At 39.7% G+C, this 16,238-nt stretch overlaps 1 long non-coding RNA gene across 1 annotated transcript; it reads right to left on the bottom strand.

The window, feature by feature from the left end:
- Nucleotides 1–992: 992 nt before the first annotated feature.
- Nucleotides 993–14,194, bottom strand: LOC117454791 (uncharacterized). Its single transcript, XR_004553029.1, has 4 exons — nucleotides 13,884–14,194; nucleotides 11,967–12,024; nucleotides 9,301–9,537; nucleotides 993–2,608 (listed from the first exon to the last, which is right to left on the bottom strand). It is a non-coding gene; the product is annotated as an uncharacterized lncRNA (long non-coding RNA).
- Between the last annotated feature and the right edge of the window lie 2,044 nt (nucleotides 14,195–16,238).

Here is a 16,238-nt window from a genome sequence, read left to right on the forward strand (position 1 = left end):
TCACTCTGCAAGGGTACAGTGCGTGTAAACACTGATCAGTGATCGAGTCAGTGTTCATGTGAGCGTGTTGTTCTGCTCCCTGCTTTCCAGCTTCCACCTCTGGATGTTTCTAACGTGGGTTTGCTAACCTGTACAGTTAAATTACATTAAATGTAGTTGGCTAGTGGCTACAACCTCATCCTGATCCTGAGGAAATAAAACCAGCCGGCTCAAATTCAAACGTGTTTCTAAATAGTTTACTCCAAATGGTTCATGACGGCAGATCCTCATAGTTGGCTCTCATTGTGTAAATATACCAAGTCCTAATATCAGATTTTCTCTAAACGATTATTATCTCAATGACTTTAGAAAACTAACATAATAATAATAAAGCTCACATTCAAATGTATATTTATCTAAGACTTACTACCTCGAGTAAGTCTTGTTGAGTTGAAACCGCGTTTCCCATTTATGTATTAATAACCTACAATTGGAGAGCTTGAATACTTTTCAGACTGCCTTCAGAAGCCAAGTGCTTTCATTAAAATTAAGCTAGAAGATAACTTTCTTTATTCATTAAGATCCCCTGGTCTTTAGCTCTTTGTGTGTTGTGCATACTGGCACCATTAGTCCAAATGATCCATTTTACAATGGTTGGAATTCAACCTACATCCTTCCCACACATATCGCCACTTACAGGTTGATTAAGAGTTATTCAAATGTGTGATTGATTGGGACAGAAGTCCAAAGTTTCTAAATCGTTGAACTCAGTGAGGGTCTTTACATGATTTAGGGACTAAAGGGGAACAGAAAGGCTCAGACACCATAGCTGATTCGTTAGCGATGTCAAATGACTTCAAATGGATTTACATGTTTTAGCAGGCAAAATGTGCAACACTTAGTTTTGTTGTTTTTTGTAACACCAGTATTTGGATGATGTAGTGTAGGAGAAACAAAACGTGCGTTCTGACAGATAACACATATACATCAGAAATCAACACTTAGACAAACTGTTTCATGTAAACATTAATACTTTTATTGATTTCAATGAACTGCCGTAGAAACAATTGCATAGTTAAAACATTGAGCACATTAACAGCAGCTCAAGTGCAAATCATGCTTATAAGACTCCTAAAACAGCAGTTCATAGTGCATTGTAATATAATCAATTACTCCCACTGACTAGTATTCAAACTGCATCAAATCTATTGCACATATTCATGTTCCACATCAGATCCACACAAATTCCTATGCATTGAATTATTCATATCACATTGTCAAAGGAGCTGATTTGACAAATGAAATGTGGAATAAATCCAGATTTCAGTTTCTAGAGGCTGACTGTGCAATTAACAGCTGATTAAATCATCTCATTAAACACTGTTTATAATGAACCTACGGCATACACGCTTCAATAACATCGTAGTACACACATTGCAACTGCGCTCATATAGTGCATATTGGTATAATACCACAACTCTCCCACACAACCCTAACCCGTACATTTAGCTGTTGATGTGCAAACTCAACAATAAAATGAATGTGCAATCATTCATACAAATAGTGCAAACTTAACAAAAAACCCTCATTTATTTTGCATAGATATCAAAAAATAAGTTTGATTGCATTAAATAACTAAGATTAAATGCATACACTAAAAATAAAATCACAATGTATTGAAGATATTGTACACAAAATGAAAAAGATCAAATAAAATGTGATGTATTTGACAGATGGCTTTGGCCAAAGTCCATTTAACCGCCAAAATATTTAGCATGTTAGGGATATAGAGATGTACATGACAAAATCTATAGTTATGAGATAATGAATTAAAAGGTCAAAACTATCTAAATGATTGAGATACAATTCTTCGTGGATGGATCTTGACCATAAAACATTTTTGACAACCCTTCATCAAAAAGATTATTTCAAATGTTGCAGGTGATCCAGTCACAGATTGTCAACAATTTGATTGCAAACAACCAACATTTTACATGAGACAAAAATACTACTAAGTGCTAGCTATAATAAGTATAAACAAAGACAGTTCAAAAGAAAAGAAAAATCTATATTAAACCTAAGATAAAAGGCTAATTTAAAGGAGAATAATACTAAATGCTATTGAATACTAATAATACTCAGGATTAATACAGACCATTCAAAATACCACTGCAGATATTTTTTAAATATTAAAATCTTTTTTTAGTTTAAACCTCTAATGGCTGAATTTGTGTGTGTGTGTGTGTGTGTGTGCATGTGATGGAGAGTCATCTAAGCCCTGACCTACATGAAAATCTAGTGCAGATGTTTCCTGAACAGCTGTGCAGAGCAGTCCACAAAAATATTGTGTACACACACACACACACACACACACACACACACACACACAGAGATCACTTTTCCGTCCTTTACTCTCAGTTTCACCGTCATGATAGCCGAAGGTCAGTTTGTCCACTCGTATCAATCTTCTTTCACCAGTCAGATTAAGATGTCAGTGTGTGTCCTCCATTATATTAGCTGTTCATGATGTATTCCTGTGTGAAGTGAACATCGCTGGACTCAAAGTCACAGTCCAAAGGAGCGGAGAGGCAAGGATTCGATGATTCCCAAATCCAGACTGATGAGAAACCTTAAGAGGAGACAGAATTTACGTTTCAAAACAATCATTAAATAAGGGGATAGATAAATAACAGCAACATTCATCTACAATCTTCTACACTTTCATCTAGAAAGATCAAAGGATGTACAGTTACTGCAATATTTGGAGCAATAGAGAGTATGGTTGGCCATTTTGTGCTGTATTTGATTCAAATAGGTTGCTCGAATCCCTACAAATCTAAAAAGAAAGTCTGCATGTATTGCACAGAATAGGAGCATTATAAAAGAGATAGCTCCCAAGAGATTATCTTGGTAAATAAGGATCAAAAGTACAGCATCGACACATGCAATTAATGATCTGACACGTGTGTCCTCCATGACACGCGCTTAGAAACCGTCGGCTTTTGTAGAGAACAGAAACAAAAATGTCACCTTTTTTTATTTATGCTTTAAAGCTCTTAAAACGTTAGACTACAACTAGTAAGGTGGGTCTATAATTGAATATGATAATGTATTGTCTTTCAATGGAATCTTATTGATATTCAATTAAATAAGATGTACAAATGTTACCGTCCAAGTAGATAAAAACACAACTCATATCTCAGAAAATCTTGTGTGAAATATTTGGGAACATTTTTAGTTTTTTACATTGTACTCTCCACCACCACTGTATAGCTGGTGGCAACACTCACATCACCATCGCCTCCAACCTTCTCCCGTACCCCAGAATGCACAAATACATACAGTTTAGGACCGGGATCTCACTGCATCTCTTAACTGAATACAAAAAGTAGTTTCCTCTTTTATTTATAGGCATAATGTGGTTATTTAAATTAAACCATAGTTTTTCGAATAACAATAAAACATGCTATCTCTTCATAAAATACTTTGGTCATATTGCCAGCCCACCCTGGAGGATTGCATCAGGGTTTTGTCCAATGGCACAAATATTTGTCGGACTCTGAGCTAATCCCTGCGTAATTTATTTAAAATCTCGCTGCTACTGTATATCGCTTTCCGAGTGGCCTTTACTGTAAACTCCCTTTCACTGCCCATAGATGGCACACTAATAACAGAGGGAACAAACACACAAAACCATCCCAGACGAGATCAAATGTGTGTGTGTGTGTGTGTGTGTGTGTGTGTGTGTGTGTGTGTGTGTGTGTGTGTGTGTGTGTGTGTGTGTGTGTGTGTGTGTGTGTGTGTGTGTGTGTGTGTGTGTGTGTGTGTGTGTGTGTGTGTGTGTGTGTGTGTGTGTGTGTGTGTGTGTGTGTGTGTGTGTGTGTGTGTGTGTGTGTGTGTGTGTGTGTGTGTGTGTGTGTGTGTGTGTGTGTGTGTGTCCCAACCCCAAAACACTAAATTCCAGAACCACCATGTCTGTATTTGCCAGTCTAGACACAAGCTGCTCTTCCAATCACCAACATGCCACCTCCTCTCCTCTAATCTCCTCTTCTCTTTCCTCCTCTCCTTCTCCTCTCCTCCCTTCTCTTTCTCCCTCTTCTCTCCCCCCTTCTCCTCACCCCCACTTTCATTGTCTGATCCAGCAAAGTGTTTTTTCCCACGCTTTAGTTTTCCCCGTCCTGTTTGCAGCCAGGCAGCCGGGGGAGTAGGAGGGGGACATAAGGGTGGAGGGCAAAGGGAGTTGGGGGGTGGAGGTTGGTAAGAACTGATGGGGTCGCCATAGCAACCCCACATTGGCATGCCCCTGATTGGACTATGTGGTGGCTAATTATTCAGCGCATATGCTTAAAAAAAACAATAAAGTAGGAGGTATTGAAATGCAGAGCCGAGCATCGCATGGTGTGTGATTAACATATGAGCCCAGCGCTGCTTTTGATGAAAGACGCCTCAGTTTCATTGCTCCATGTACAACTTAAATGCAGTGCTTAATTTTATGTGCATGTTAAATACATTAGGACATGTCTTCTGATCAACTGTAATTCTTATTTTTTTCATACATTTTAGTTTGACGAAATGTTAAACTTTTTGTCACAAACGTAGTTTTAATCTAAAAAAATCGACTTTAATCAATGAGAAAATTATGAATGAAGATCAAGCCAAACTTAACATTGAGGCTGCAACAAATGCAAGAGCAGCATGCTAATAGCAGGACTGGCATGACGGACACGTTTTGTGCGTGCGTGTGTGTGTGTGTGTGTGTGTGTGTGTGTGTGTGTGTGTGTGTGTGTGTGTGTGTGTGTGTGTGTGTGTGTGTGTGTGTGTGTGTGTGTGTGTGTGTGTGTGTGTGTGTGTGTGTGTGTGTGTGTGTGTGTGTGTGTGTGTGTGTGTGTGTGTGTGTGTGTGTGTGTGTGTGTGTGTGTGTGTGTGTGTGTGTGTGTGTGTGTGTGTGTGTGTGTGTGTGTGTGTGCCTGTGTGCCTGTGTGTGTCAGAGGCAGCATGGTCTGCTGTGTGAAAGAAACCTGAGGGGTAGGGGATTGCATGTGTGTGTGAGGAGTGGTGGAGTAATGTTAACAATGGCCGGCATTGTTTACCAATCTCCCTCGTCCATTAATCAGGACGATCCGGCTCTAATTGGCGTTTTGGTTAAGCTGGTCTCCAGACCCCCGTCCCCTCCACTGGCCTAAATAATGGCGTTACGCCACAAGTGCCGCCACACATTGGGGAGGACAATGTGCCGCTTGTCTGAGGGCCCAGGATAGGATCCCCACCCTCTCCTCTTCCCCTCCTTTCTCAGTGCCCCCTGCACCCCTCCAAGATAAACCTCACACAGGAGCACAAAGAAGGCCTCTCACTATTGAGATCTCACTGTCGCAGCCTCCCTCTCCTTGTCTGTCTGCCCCCCCGCCCCTCCCTCCAGTCTTCCTCAGTCATTCACTAACTAACTCCCTCAACTCATCGTCGGACCCTCGTTCATGGCTGTCAGGGTGAGAGTTGCAGGTTGAAAAACCACATCGAAGGAGGCTATCGTACTACCCTATTTAAAAGGTTGACTAAGTTGCCAGTGAGAAAAAAGAAATTCTAACCCTTTACAAGAGAGATTGAATTGTTTTCCTACATGATAAAGGATCCTATGCTACTCTAAAAGTTTAGACTTGTAAAACAATTTTCACAACCAACTGGCTTCAACATCAAAAATGCTTTATCATAGAACATAAAAAGGGCCAGAAAATGTGTCTGTATGTTGGAGACTAAAGGTTTTCACTCAACAGCAACAAACTTGATGTTTTTTAGATTATTTCAATGTTGTGTCCAACAAAATGTTAAAGTTAGGACGTTCCTCCAGTCCAAAAATGAGTGACGGTTGCTGATCACTCGTGGCAAGAAATATTCTTCTACAAGCCAATAGGGAGTGTGTTGCACATCTGAGAAAACTACAGTGTAACAAAAAGATTTGTGAAGACCACCATGTTGCTAATTACAGCTCCTTGAGAATGTCAGGGATGTAGGTGTTTTTTTTTCTCCCACTTCATCAAACAAAGCTGTGTGCACTCGCCTGCAGCGTAGATATCGTTTGAATGCTCCACATACAAAGAAAAAATGCTAGTGGAGCAAAATTCGAACTCTTTGTAATCAAAAGAACAATCTAATTAAAGTCCCAGATGCCGAACACTCGGAAGACTTTTTCGAGCGTCTTGGAAATCCACAAAATGGTCGATCGTCAGCGTCTGCAGCGTGACGACGGGCACCAAGAAAGCGACGCACGAATCGCAGCTGCCCTCGAAAATGCCAGCTTGCCGACACTCAAAAGCCACCGGCTCCACGGTTTCCTCCTATCTCATCCCTTTTTGCACGTCTCTTGGGGCGATCTCTACAATTAACACACTGGCAGTAATTAACACTGTCTTGAGGCAACCAATGGCGCGGAAAGGATCGGGGCCAACATGGAGTGGGGGAAGGTGCAGTGTACGCTATCCACGTTCTCCCAGCTACAGCTGCCATTTTGTGCCAGTCTTAACACCTAAGATGGTGGCAGGACTGTGACTTGCCGTGTGGGAGAGGAGGACAAACTGGCAAGGGAGGGGTTGGAGAAGAGGAGGATTATGGGATTGAGGAGTGACTCTTGTATTTTCATTCTTCTCAGTATGTTGCTGAACGGTTACCAAGACAGAATGGAGAGAGGCGGAGAGACAGAAAGAGGCATGTTTGTCAGATTGGTGCCCTACATGCACCACACATAGAGGAGGAATTCTCCCACACATGGACACTCCAAGACACACACACACACACACACCCATGTCAGAGAGGAAGAACAAAGTGTGTACAGTGTGGGCGCGAAACAAACAAAACCCTGTGATGGTCTGTTTGTGTAAAAACGTGTAATTTACATGTGCTTAATATACACCGCACACATGTGCCCATGCATGACATTCACACACACACACACACACACACACACACACACACACACACAAACAACCAACACAGCCGTTCTCATGGTATGGTCTGCCCCTGAGCATGCAAATGACATTCATTATGCAAATGCATACAAATCAGAACCAACCATCTGAGAATCCAAGCTGGGGAAAAAACGAAAAGAATAAAATTAAATGAATGAGGGGCGAAAGCAAAAGAAAGGAGGCATGTTGGGAAAGTACAGTGTCAAAAAGTGCATGTGGCTAATTGTCAATGAAGAAAAATAGCTTTCAACCTATTTTTCCTGCCAACAATAAAATAGGGTTTGAAGGCATAAAAGGCTTAATTAATCTTGCATATAACAAATTAAACTGCAGGCATTAGGGATGAATGAATGGGAAGCATAATTTAGAAGTTTTAATATCTATTCAGTATATGTAAATGTCTTACGGTCTTATCTTTACTGATGTGTTGGTCTTTTAAAGATGAATACATTTGTGATTTTAGTAAAGGCAATTGAATGTTGATGGAGCTTGAGTGTTTTACAGTTTTTTACTTTTAGATAGTATTTATTCTGACAAAGTCACTCAAGATGGGTTGAAACACACACCATCTTTCCTCACTGCCTCGTTGTGCCCACCGATGACACACTGTTGACTTGTTTGAGACAAAGCCTGTTATGTTCTTTTAGCAAGAAAGGCAGAAAATCAACTGCAGAAGAGCATCAACTGGAGAGGAGATGCTCCAAATGATGGCAAAGTGCTGCTAATTGCCTCTCGAGGTGCTCCTGTCTTTGTTTCACCTCTCTCACCACCACTGCCTCTGTAGGACATGCTCTCTAAAACCGCAGGAGAGTTGCATGCACATAATCACCCCTTTGTGAATCTTGCAATCCCTCAAACTGGAGGGGATGGCTGTGTATTTGTGTCTCCACCATGTGTAGTTAACGCCTCATCTAACGACTATACAACAACAAACAGATTCCCCTTAAATAAAAAAAAGATTCAAGCAAGAAAACTGAGCTAAGACCAAAATGTAGCCAATTATCTGGCTTCAATTAAAAAGGCAAAATGAAGGCTAATTAGAATCCGATTGCGGCCAAATTCGTACGCAAATGAATTGCAATTAGACAAAGTGTGTGTGTACTGTGTGTGTGTGTGTGTGTGTGTGTGTGTGTGTGTGTGTGTGTGTGTGTGTGTGTGTGTGTGTGTGTGTGTGTGTGTGTGTGTGTGTGTGTGTGTGTGTGTGTGTGTGTGTGTGTGTGTGTGTGTGTGTGTGTGTGTGTGTGTGTGTGTGTGTGTGTGTGTGTGTGTGTGTGTGTGTGTGTGTGTGTGTGTGTACACAGTGTGTGTACACAGTGTGTGTGAACAGTGTGTACACTGTTTCTGTGCGTGTGAAATGGAGAAAGAAAGGCTGAAGGAAAGGAAAGGCCTATAGGATATAATTTGTTTACATTTATCTCAACATTTTATCCAAGCACTTTACAACTTTAAACTCAATAGTTCAGCTTCTTCTTAAATTGGCTGTAGCTCCTTAAAACTAATCGCTTTACTCTTTACTAATTTGTACTTGCATTGATTAGACATTTTTCAGAAACAATACCGTAAACCAAAATAGAATTTGATTTGATGTGTGATGAGAAAGGCCTCTAATCTACAAGAAAAAACACCCAGCTAGGTAAAGGCCATACATCTCGGGGCCGCAGTGCATCAAGAATAGACCTTTCCTTGTGTAAGGTACTTTAGTTATAGAAAGTAATTGACCTCTCTACTGATAGATCGGTACAAGAAGGTGGTAGAAATAATATGTGTCTATCACACTGTTGCTCATCTAATTTGGCCTCCTTCAGCAATGCTTGGTGTTGGCCCCTAACTGACAGGCAGCACTACAGTCTAACAGCAAAGACCTTCGTCCCTCCAGTATCACTCACTGCAGAGACTCAGAAGAGGGTTTGAATTATTAATTTCCTTAACATTAATTTGTTAATTTCCTCCTGAAGTGAGATGTTTGGACAGTAGAGGAAATTATTTATTCAATAGGGTGTTGTTTTATGGAGAGAAGTTGAGGTTAAATAAAAGTTACACCGAAGACTTTAGTGTTTCAGGAGATACAAGTACATTTTGAAGTTGAAATCATCAGATGTATTAGTCATTTTTTGCTATATATTTTTAGTGGGAGAAGGTGTACATATTCATTTTAGGATATATTGATTTGTTTGCAATCGTTGTGATTTTAAGTGGATATTTGAGCAAAGCACTATTCACACACAGAACATCTATGCCCTGTCACTGCAGCATTACATGTTACAATGAATAACATTTTCTGTAGTAGTATAGTTGTTTTTGTGTTGCAAATGATGATAGACCCGCCCCTCCCTTTTATCAGATCTGATGTAACATAGCATCATACCTTCGCATCATCGCTTAGCGTCCATCGTCCGAGCCCCTTCCTGGTTCTTTTTATGTTTTTTTTTTATTTAGTCTTCTGCCTCCGTGCAGGCGTGTAATGGGATTCTTGTTACTTTCGGTTATCTAGCTTTATGAAAAATGTGCATCACTCATACAGCTAGATAACCAAAGATAACAGACAACCCCTCCGGCCTGCAACACAGCTCTCTGTCCGCAGCACACACAGCCTCCGACACACCTGTAAGGGCAAACAATGACACGGAAAAATGCTTTTAAATTCACTCAAATAAAGATTCTTTACTCTGTTTTGCACATGTTTTCCAGAGGTTGAAGTAATGACAATAATTGTCATAAATCTGGAGTGTTAATGCAGATGATTTATTGCATGTTAAAAATGCCTCAGTGAAATGAGATGAAAAACAAGCATGACTAAAGATTCACAAGGGATACTGCTGGGAAAACACATTTTCCAAGCTATTAAGTGTCTTTTATATGACTGAAATGTGAATGGGTTCTTATAGGAATTCAAAACAAAGCATTATAGCCGACTATCCATGGTGAACTAAAGAAAACAACGATAAAAATCTTTATGAGGGGCATCAGAAGCTCGGGATGAAATAGCACTGAAGGGAATAATTTACACAATAGCTAATAGTAAGAAATATTACAATATAGCAGAATATAAGGAGGAAATCCCTCGAAAGTTTAACACAAACACATTTTAGTCAAGGTAAATACTTGGTTAATATATAATGATATATAAAGGTAGTCTATTCAGTCAGCTTAATGTCGAATCTGGAAGTATATGTTAACTGTACATGCAGATAAACATGTACTCAGAAGTTTATCTGATCATTATTCAAATAGTACTGGCATAAATAGTTTAAAACCTCAAGATTTTTCTGCATGTTTCAAACATTTCTTTTTTTAAATAGCAGTTCAAAAGAACATTTGAGTGTCATTGTCTCATACAAAGACTCTTATTTCACCTCACAGCGAAAAACAGATTAGATTTTAAAATAACCTATATTATATAGTACATTTATCAAATGGTTTCAAATACTGTGGAAACATTTAATATCATTATTTTGATTTACATTATGAAAATGTTTATGCTTTCATTTTGTTTTACATTACGTTCTAGTAGATACTTGTTCGATTTTAATTATTTGGAGTCATGTCAAAATGTTTTATGCTTGCACATAATTTCCTTATCACATAATTATCTGCAAATACTAAAATAAGAGACCCAAACAAATACAACCACTTTATAAAACGTACATACTGCAAATCCCTTTTTTTCTTCTTTTTTTTTTCTTTTGAATACAAAATGGGCTTTGGCGTGAGAGGGGAATGACGTCAATCCCATAGCTGGCTTTCAATTAATGCAGCGAGGTGTGATGCCTAATTAACACACACACACACACACATACACACACGCACGCACGCCATTATGAGTCTGTTCTTTCTCACAGCATCGTGAAAATAGGCCACTGCCTTCATCAACAAATAAAAAAAACACAGAACTCTCATTGTCGAAATCCGCTAAAATGCAGATTAAGATATTGTTGCCTGCACATAATTCCATATTTTAAGCCTACATTTTCTTCAAATATTCTTTCTGGAAGGGCACAGATAGGGATGAATTATAGGATGCACACAATGCTTTGGATTGTTGCCAAAAGACATCCATTAGTGGGAGCACTTTGCTGTTCTGCGTCTGCAGGTTGTGACACACACGCGGTTAAACACGAGCTCTCTGGTCCAGCGTCCACGTCAACAGCTATAGGTTTACCTCCTATACAAAGAGCGAATTTCCCTTTTTATAAATGTTCCATTTGAAATACCACATAGTGTTTAACCACATACCATTTATTGTCCTTCCTAGTGGGTGTATGTGAATATAGTTTGGATTAAAGTCAAATTAATTTCCTTAATGGCTACACATTTCTCCCAATCAAGTCCATGTGTGTTTTTAAAATGCTAAAATTCGACTTATTTTTGTTAGTAATTTCTGTGACAAGGATCTATGTTGGTACAACACTATTTGTTTTGTATGTGTGTTATTCAGAGCTTCAGAGTTATGCATACTTTAGCTGCATTTTAAGCATACGTGAATGTAACATAATATTAAATACGACTGATAATCTAACTCTAAATTAAAACTGTTGTAAAAACTTTAACTTTCTTTAAATGTACATCTGTATTCATGGATTCAGGCAACGAAACCAACATTGCCCAAAACTTGAAACCCCTTACTTTAATTTCGGCTACATAAATAATGATTACTAAAGGAATAAAAACACCTTATGGTCTGTGTAGGGAATTTATAGCACGTTAGGTTAAAGGTAACTTCACAGTAACACAGTGAACATGTTGTACTTTAACAGATTGTCAGGAGCATGAAAGGCTGCTGTAAACGATGCTAAATCTGAGCGGAACCCTCGCGTCCACGAAAAGGATCCCGAAAGGATTTAAAAATGATTTCCTGTAGTAATCAATTAGTTCCACACAGCGTGCTGCTGCTGCTGCGTGCTCGCTCGGGTTTTTCCTCTATATGTGTGTAGCGCAAGACCAACATAGCCTATATGGATTTTAATTAAATATGCAGATTGAATAGCAATAGTAAAACCATGGCGAATAAAAAGTGAGAAGATTCATATTCACCTGACAGGCGGTTGGGAGCAGTTTCGTCTTCATTTCTCGCGCTTTTGTTTGTAAGTTTCTGAGGGAGAAAAAGAAAGAATGACGAAATAAATCACCTGGAATATCCAAGAAATGCACGCTGAATAACACACGAGCATTTCCTCTCCTCTCTCCCTATATTCCTGGAAAACACCTTGGTGGGAAATGTGCCTATGGGTCACAGAAAGCACCAAACTAATCCACTTTGTGTTGCTCTGCAGGGGGGCCCTGCACCTGCAGCTCCACTGACTGCATAGAGGCTCCATGCTGCTGCAGACTCTCAGCGTCACATTTCAACATGTTAAAGACGTGTGTCGATCCACTGCCACCTGTCACTTGAGACTTAAAAGTGGACTTGGTGGTGAGGTCATTAACTATGGGTCGTCTTTAAAAAAAACTGAATTCACCTGTTCCGTCTAACTGCAGAGTCATGATAAAGCTCCGATTGACGTCTTCATTTTGGGAAGCATCTGATTTATTCTGCCTTTGCGTAATCCGGCCTGGCCCCCAGGAGTGAGTTATGCTGTTTGTTTGTGACAGTGATGAAGGAAAATAAGTCCCTTTTCAATTGGAAATATTGTTTCCTTTTCATACAAATAAAATAAACAATAGGACTGCATTTGATAATAAAGTCCAAAAAAAATAGTGAATTAACTTCTTCACTACTTTGTCAGCTACAGTTTTGCGCAGTAATTATGAATACGCCTCCACTAAAATTACGCTGTATTCAAAAGCCCTACTATAGAAAAGTAAAAACTATATAGAAATAAAACAGAAACACGCATGAGATGGAGTCTTTCTACCCACTCACACAGATTAAGCAGGCCTTATGTAAGAACCCTCCAATGCTGGCACGTACTGTATAATCCGGCAGGAAGCCGCTGCGTTCATGAAGCCTATAATCACCATTCTCTTTTTTCCATTTTGTTGGTACATGCTTTCCCCCTTGCTTGGCCTGTTCAACGCGTAATGTGTTGACAGCAAACGGGCCACAACACAACGCTGCTGGGAAAGGTTGCACCCCCGAGGCCCCCCTCACACCGCCACAGGCCGACCCGAGACACATTATGGTTACTCTTCTACAATGAGTTGACGTAGTATTAAAACAAAATAAATAAAAATAAAAGTCTGCAGTTTTGCATCTAAATATGTGGCAATAGTGCAATATGCACGTGTGTTATTGGTGTAACAACACAATATATGGCTGATCTGGTGTCAGCATCACTCAACAGATTCAAATTCAACATTTCTTAATTCATGTAAAAGACACTAAAGCAGAATTTGAAGTTAGGCTAATAAAGTAGAACAAAACTGTCCTTGTCGTGGCATTTTCTTAAAGGACTGTTTAAATGGGCAGGCTTAGAGAGATAGGAGGGCAACATGCACATTCCTTTGTACAATATCAACATTTACACAATTAAAGATGACTAAAAACTAATCAAAAGGGATCATGTGAGACATAATATCACATGTGACTAAAGTCCGAGAAAAGGTCACTAAACTCAGTGCTAAAATTGGTTGGATTCACAGTGATGCTCAGATTTCAGCAGACTCCCTTGGACATAGTATCTCGTGCCAAACAAAAGTGTCTGCAGCCACAAGTGAAACTACACGTCTGTGCTGCTGCCATCACGAGATGTTCAGCCGTTGTTATTTCAGATGCTTCTGTTTACACAGACCTCAAACTGGTCTGAGAACAGCACATGGTTCTCCGAAAGAAAATGTAAATTGAGTGTAAACCATCTGGCCGGCCTGCAGATCCTTTCTTATTTCACAACAGGGCGAAACACACAGTGTGTTGCAGCGTAAACGCGCCTGAGCTCGCAATATAAATCCCCCACTGCAGGTTTTGAACTCATATTCAACAAAATCACTCAAAATACAAAACAGGGTTCTTACTGTGTCCTCCTTATTTGCAGCAGGGTGGGTTGCACTTGGTTTGGATGAGCTCCTGGTAGCCAGCGGTCCCTCCGGACGTGCAGCATGCTGGGAGCCAAATGAGCGCGTTCATGAGCGGCGTATTGAGCTTTGTGGCGACTGCGCATCGTGACGTCCCGCTGGCCCCGTCCATTTGGTTAAATCTAACGGGGTCCCTTTTTTTCTTTCCCCGTATATCGTCACACGGCTGTCCTCCACATCCACAGCCCGCGACATCCCCTCTCCATCGCAGGGAGTTGGGGCAGTCCGCCTGGATGGCTACATCTCCACCACTGTTGTCTCCAAAATGGTTTAACATCTCATTTGTCCCCAATCATATACGCTGTCCAAGTCCCACCCCCTTGTGAATCAGTGAGGTAACACTGTTCCCACCCTCTGAGATTTTTGATATTATGCAAGACGATGTAATTATAATAAGAAGCTGGTAGCGTCTCTCACGCCCCCCAACAGGCGCATGCAGAAGTGCATGGTGGCACCATAATTCATTCATCCACCAAACATCATTCCAATACCTATTTGTTGTTAGTCAATGTGTGCTTCCTCTGCATCATATAACACATAATACAGACGTTATAGTGATTTGTTTGCATGCCAATGTTTATCAGATCACCATATTTTCCATTTGGAATGCAGCCATATTTGCTAAGTGTTCATATTTGGCTTTACCTCAGCCTCACTAACATATTGGTACCATAGGCTATGATTGATAATGAATCATTACATTTCTACTGTCTCACATTTCTTTAAATAATATTTTTAGACTTCACTTTTATGGTAAAACGTGATTTTCAGATTGTTCAATGTTAAAAATGTAGCATTTAGTTTCTCCCCCAGAGTATATATCTCAGAGATGTGGCTGTCTGAAACAGAAATGTGTAGACAGCCTTGAGAGGCGCTCCGGCTTGGCTAATTATCATGATAATCACACCAGGAATCTTTTGAATTACTGAAAGAAGAATCCTCTCGAACGTTATTGTATAAGGGCCCAGGCTTGTCTGTGTGTATAGCCCTAGACAGTGCTCTTCATTTGCATTTAATAAAGTTAACTCAGTCATGTTGATCTGTCTAGACCAATGTGTGGAAATGCCTTCACACAGACACCCCCTCCTCACACACACACACACACACACACACACACACTGCAAAACTTCTTGTTTATCCATTCACCCGTAGAAAAATAGGCTAATGTTATAGGGTTCCATAATACTTCAAAATAACTTTATTGAGGGTGTGTAAGTTGTGTGGCTTTATTAATAGTTAATACATATATTGATCAGTTATTAACCATTGGGACGCCATGTGAAAATGCTGTTGCACTGATTGTTCTGTGTGAAAGCATCAAAATCCATGTAATAACAAATCCTTATTAATCATCTAAATTATAACAAGATGACATGATTAGGGATTATTTTTCAAAACTGGGCAACCCATATTATTATTAAAGCCATAAATTAGCTTACACATCATTGACCTCTATCAATTTATAACGTGGATCTTAGAACAGCAAACTCCCTTGAAATGTTTAAAAGTAAACTAAAAACCTATATTTTTAATAAGGCTTTTAGTTTGGGTTAACTTTCAATTCTCACATGGTATCATTGTCCATGTTTTACTGTATTTTCTCTGTTTTGCTTTTATTTTACATTTTTAATTTTCTTTTTTAAATTGTTTTATTTTAACCTATTTTAATTTATTGTCAGCTTTACTTCAAGGGAATTTCACTGATGATGTTTTATCTTTTTCTGTATTTATTTTAATATTGTTGTAATTTCTTGTTCTGCAAAGCACTTTGGCTGCTTTGTGCATGAAAGGTGCTATACAAATTAAGTTTATTATATTATTAATATAAGCCTTCAAATTAAACCATTGTGAATCACTGCTGGAAAATGTATATCTTGTAGTTTTTCTTTTCACGCTTTTTGTGGTTTTAACTATACATCAAAACCGCAAGATAACCATCAGAGTGAAAGTAAACCCATGCCAGTCCTGTGTCAGACATCTAAAGGCCTCAGGCACATGGTAACCCGGGGAGAGCCTCGGGCACCGGGCTGCAGGATGTCCCCGTGTAGCCGCAGCGTGGGAACCACATCCACACCATACACGGTATATGATCCAGACGCGTTTACTGGGCTGTGATGAGATAACTCAAGTTCATTACCAACGCAGACCCTCCACCAACACGCTCTCTGGGGAGCTGCAGGCGCGCTCACATTAACACCTGCGCGCGCCTCGTTGCCAGGAAACTGTTGTATGCGCTAATGGGCCAAACAATAATGGGTATTTAAACATTTACAGTGAGAAAAGTCAACATTATAT

The sequence above is a fragment of the Pseudochaenichthys georgianus genome, chromosome 11 (genome assembly GCF_902827115.2).
Source record: "Pseudochaenichthys georgianus chromosome 11, fPseGeo1.2, whole genome shotgun sequence".
Lineage (NCBI taxonomy): Eukaryota > Metazoa > Chordata > Actinopteri > Perciformes > Channichthyidae > Pseudochaenichthys > Pseudochaenichthys georgianus.